The following is a 5,840-nucleotide window of genomic DNA, read 5'->3' as shown; positions in this document are numbered from 1 at the left end:
TACAGTGCTTTGCAGACGGAGCATGGAGAATTATGCACTGCGTGTTCCGGGAAAAGATGATCCATGATTCAAGGGTAAAAAATGGCAGGTACATTTTTGACGGCAGCGGCTAACTCAAATGGGGTAACCATCCAATCAATATGGACGTTCTCATTAAAATCCCCAAGTAGCTTCGTGGTAGATTTCAGCAGGGCCCGGGCAGAAATAATGGATTCGGCTGGCCTGGAGGAATATTAGAGGTTTTAATAAAAGGAACTTAAAATTGCCAGTGTTGGCCCTCGTTCCAAGAAAGACCAGTTGCTGCATCTGCAGCCAAGCAAGGGCCATCGAATATTTGTTGCTTCTCCGGTTCTCGTTTCAGAGGGAAATCAGATTTCATATACAGAGTGATCATTTGTTCCCCAAAATAAACTTATGGGGAAAAAAGGCTCCAAAATGCCCGATCCATGTTTGTAGTCCACATAGATATTAAACCTAGTTTCGGAAAGCCGGAAAAGCTAATTATGCATTCAATTAGAGTTTCTTAATAAAGATTAAAACTCTGAAGTCTATTACAAGCCCATATTTAATTCAGCTGCCATTTTATCCACCCATGAAAGTGGAAGCGGTAACAATGAATATAAATTATAATACATGCCATAGAGCGCATGCTATTTGTCCAAGTATATTCCTATAAAGAATTAAATTTTGCTATCAGTCCCAGGATCGAGTTTAAAATTGGTATTCTTTCTTCGGTCTTTCAATGCAGTCCAATTTCCTACTTTGAAAAACAAATTCTGGGGAATAAAGAAAAGAGATTAATTTATCATTAAGACTCTGCTTAATTGAAGTCAATTCCGAACAAACTTGAATTCAATTTCTGCTCATTAAATTGAATGTGCTCGGCGTTTCTCTCTGCATTGCTTTGAGCAAGCAGCTGAGAACAAGGGACTAACATCAAAATTATTAAATTGAAGAGATTTTATTTGGTCTTCACATGCCAGCGCCGCTTTGATGAGGGGCTGTTTTGGCACTGAAAGGAAAGAAGAGCAGCTGGAGGAAAAATCAAATGAAACTAAGCCTCGGAAAATTGAAGAAAACGCGAGCTTAATAATATTTAATAATTAAATTTCCACAAACAATAGCAGCAAATGAAGTAATCTGCAAAGTCTGCGAACTCATTTGCATAATTGATGCCGGTCCCCCTGTAAATGAATAATGAAGATAATAAAAGATGTTGCTAAAAATGGGCACAATAACAGCAAATTTCATCAAGCCGCGCGTTCTGATTAATCTGCTCTTGCAAATCAGCCGCGAGAGGGGAGCGCGTGATTAACCGCGCTGAGGACTGCGGGCGGCGGGGCTGCCCTTTCTCTGGGTGTCTCTGGGCGCCACAGCTCCCGCCGCCCCTGCGCTCTGGCCCGCTCCGCTCGCTCCCAGCTCCTCGCTCCTGCCCGCCCGCCCGCGCGTGCCTCTCCCCGGCAGCTGCTGCTGCCTCTCCTGCTGCAGGCGGCGGCTCAGCCAGAGCGCCCCTCACCTCCCCACCCCCTTTCAGGAGCAATTTGGTCTTTGTCATTAACCACTTCGGTGCTGCCTTTTGTTAGGGCTGGGCCCCACTCGAAGAGCCACTGTAGATGGCTAGCTGCTGGCTCGCCAGGCCTGCCTCCCCGCGCAGCTAGCTGCACTGGCAGGGGAGGCCCACGGTAGATTTGGGGGACCAAGGGGAGCCTGCTGCAGGCAGACTAGAGCTGAAATACGATTGTGCTTGCTCAGGGAGGCAAAGAAGAGGGCTGAAATCACATCACATAGCACCGCGGCCCCAGTGAGGCCTTCCCTGCATTTGGGAATTTTTTTTTTTTTAAGGAAAAAGGGGCTCAAGGGAACTCCGCGGACCTGGCAAAGGGTCCCTCTCTAATATATGAGAATAGGCGTGGGGGGTGGGGGGAAGGGTTAGGGGGCGGAAGAATATCATAAAAGCATCAGCATTCTCTCTTCCTACCCATCTAAAAGGAATGGCCCTTTGAAAAGATGAATGTATTGAATACTTAGAAATTCTTATTAAGGAAGACAGAATAGAATGCTCACCAGCCCCCACACCTCTTCCGCCGCCCCCCCCCCCCCCACACACACACATTCCCCTCCTTTAGGGGAAAAAAAAGAGAAAAAACCCACAGTGGTATACGGGGCATTTCAGGTTTTTATATCTTCTTGGCTTTTTTAGAGTCAAAATAATATTTTTTCAGTTTTGTGCCTTCCATTTTCAAGTGTATTTTTCTCTGGGCCAACCCAGGGGGCTAATAAAACCTCTGAAAGCTCTCCGTTATGCCAAAAATACATTTTGTGCAGGAGTTCAAGAAAGAAACTTTGTGGTGTGCGAGCAAGCGAGCAAATAAGTGAGGCGAACGATGCGAAGGTACATCGTCGGGGCCATGAAACAGAGTGAGCACTTCACAGCCGCAGAAGGCCTTTTTCAAACAGAGGCAGTACTTTTCCAGCCCTCCAGAATAACTTGTCTCAGGGAAAATAAAACTGTTGATAAAACCATGGTTCCAGACTGATAGTTATTTTATGACCTCCGGTTTGCCATCTATCACAGCGCTGGTCCAAACCCGACTGATGGGGGCCCTTCACTTGTTTATAGTATATGCAATGGTTTATGCCTCAAATGTACCACATCAGCTATGTAGAATAATGTGTTAGTTTTTTCCCATCCCCGATCCACCTTCACAACTGGTTTTTGTTTGAAGTAAAGGGCATGTTTTTTATTACAGAATGGAAACTTAATTCTCTAGACGGCAGGGAGGCACTTTTTTTTTTCTCCCCAAGACCTAGGCTAGAGAAGGGAAAGAGGCAGAGTCTCATGTTTACCCTCATTGCAAACTGCAATTGAATCTATTTAACTTGTCCAGCTTTAATCAAGCCTAATAAACCACAACCTTACTTGCTCAGGCACAAAAAAGCCTGCTCACTGCTTGCTGCCTTCCTGCCAAGCCCATCGCCTTCATCTTTCTCTGAATAAGGACTTCAAATGAGCTCCATGATTCCCTTCCTTTGCCTCATTCACTGCCATTGGTTTTTTGTGTTTGTGTGTTTTTATTCTAGAGCATCTGCCTCATGCAAGTCTCTGCTCTGCAAAGTATAGTCTAGACATATTCAGGGAGCATTCTGGAGGGTGATCCTTTTGGAGCTTCCTGTCCCCATTGATAAAATGGGGATAATAGCATTTATCACAAAGGGTTGTTGTGAGAATCAAGATCCTGTTAGTAAAAATCTTCCCAAGTCTTAAAGCTCTAGAAAAGGGTCTAGAAAAACTATTCAACTAGGAACCACCCATCTGTGACTTGGGAGATCAGTCCTAGGGAGTTTCTTGAAGCCTTTAGCAGTTTGGTGACTTGCCCAGAGCTCATCAGCTCATAAAAATTGAGAGGTCCCAGAGTTGGTTAGTTCATAAAAGATGAAGAGAATTTTTTTTTTAGTTTTTAAAACATTATTTTATTTGGTCATTTTCATACATTGTTCATTGGAAACAGATAATTTTCTTTTCCTCTGCCCCATCCCCCCACCATCCCTTCCCTAGCCGATGCAGGATTGCGATTCACTCTAGGTATCACACGTGTCCTTGCTCTAAACCCATTTCCTTGTTGTTGGTATTTGCATTAGGGCGCTCATGTAGCTCTCCTCGATCATGTTCCCTCAACCTCTGTAGTCAAGCAGTTGCTTTTCCTCCATGTTCTCGTAGATCACTACAGGTTGTTCAGGGACATTGTAAAGCCATTACTGGAGAAGTCCATTACGTTCTCTTGTACCTCAATGTGTCAGCCTCTGTGTACAATGTTCTCCTGGTTCTGCTCCTCTCACTCTGCATCACTTCCTGGAGGTTGTTCCAGTCTCCATGGAATTCCTTTGAGCACAATAGTATTCCATCACCAACAGATACCACAATTTGCTCAGCCATTCCCCAATTGAAGGGCATCCCCTCATTTTCCAATTTTTGGCCACCACAAAGAGTGCAGCTATGAATATTCTTGTACATGTCTTTTTCCTTTTTATCTCTTTGGGGTACAGACCCAGCAGTGCTATGGCTGGATCAAAGGGGAGACAGTCTTTTATCGCCCTTTGGACATAGTTCCAAATTGCCCTCCAGAATGGTTGGACCAGTTCACAACTCCACCAGCAGTGAATTAGTATCCCAACTTTGCCACATCCCCTCCAGCATTCATTACTTTCCTTTACTGTCATGTTAGCCAATCTGTTAGGTGTGAGGTGATACCTCAGAGTTGTTTTCATTTGCATCTCTCTGTAAGAGATTTAGAACACTTTTTCATGTGCTTATTAATAGTCTTATTTCTTTAACTGAAAATTGCCTATTCATGTCCCTTGCCCATTTTTCAATTGGAGAATGGCTTGATTTTTTGTACAACTGGTTAGATGAAGAGAATTTTGAACTCCTCTTCCCGACTTCAGTCACAACATTCTATCCTTGAATCTCAACTGTCTCTCATATTCAAATACTCTAGTTCTCCAATGGATTAATGATCTGTGTAGGCATCCTCTCCTATATACAAATTGTAAGCATCCATCCTTGCCCATCCCTTGTCCTTGGGTTGTCAGTTACTTTGTTTAGGCCTCAGTTTTCTCATCTATAAATCAATATATCTGGATGACATACTTTCTAAGATCCTCTCCATATCTAACGCCCGAGATTCTCTGATTTCTTTGTTTTAGGTTCTTCCTGAATTTGAAAAATTCATTTAAAAATACTCATTTTTTTCTCATAGTGCTACATGGCTCTGAGTCATTGAGCTATCTGATTTCTAAAGAAAAAAATGGAAGTTGAGGATAACCCAGATTGAACTGGAGAAGTTCAGGTGGGACTGGGTTGCAGCATATTACTAAGAACTATAAGATGACATAAAAGATATGCCCACTTGAAAAAGAAGATGGTTTGGTTTGCAGGGAGACCCAGGGTAAACAAAAAAAACTGGTCTTGTGCTTCACTGGTATGCTTTTGGTATTAAGTGAAAGTGAGGAAGGCTCCTGGCTTGTTGGGTGGATCCCCATATAGCACTTCCTCAAGATGAGGATAGGCTAAGCAAAGGATCTTTCTTCTCAGTCAAAATAAAAACTGATTTTTGAACTGTGAAGGAGATAAGGAGAGGACAGCCAATGAGTTTTTGGAGTTTAAAAAAGGAATTTTGCACAGGATTCTTATGGTGGATAGGAACCAAGATTATTCTGGATGCTCCTTCAGGGAAAGGATGAGGTGACATTGAATGGAAAGTGCCTTGGGACCAATCAAGCCTCAAGTGTCAAAGCAAAAGATCCAAGGTCAACTGACTGGTCTGCACCAAAGCATAGATGAGGACCCCTATTATCTTAATCCTATCTAGTCTAGGAAAGCTTCTCAGAGCCACAGGACTTCAGAGTTTGAATGGTCCTCAGACATAACTTATGCAATTTGCCCTTTAGCAAGAATTTCCTCTGTAATATTCCCAATACATTCGGCCTCAGTTTGCTGACTTAGAGGGATAAACCCATTACCTCTTGACACAGGCCATGTCACTGTGAACTAAAATTAATTGCAAAGTGCATAGCAAGGTTCAATGAATGAGTAAAATTGAACTGAATTTTATTAGATTCAGCTAATTGTTCTAGACAATAAAAATCTTTTGGGGTCATAATTCCTTTTTCCCAATGGCTTAGCTCTCCCACCCAGTTTTGGTCAACAAATTAGACGAATATATCATCTATACATTTATGCAAGTTATTCATATGTTATGAACAAATAAATGGAGCACTCAAAAAGAGACCTCCCTCATGTTGAAAGTAATTTGATTCCAGTTATTCAGCCAGTTTCAAAT

This window comes from Monodelphis domestica, chromosome 2 (assembly GCF_027887165.1).
Source record: "Monodelphis domestica isolate mMonDom1 chromosome 2, mMonDom1.pri, whole genome shotgun sequence".
In the NCBI taxonomy this organism is placed as follows: domain Eukaryota; kingdom Metazoa; phylum Chordata; class Mammalia; order Didelphimorphia; family Didelphidae; genus Monodelphis; species Monodelphis domestica.
Note: the sequence above shows the minus strand (reverse complement) of the source record.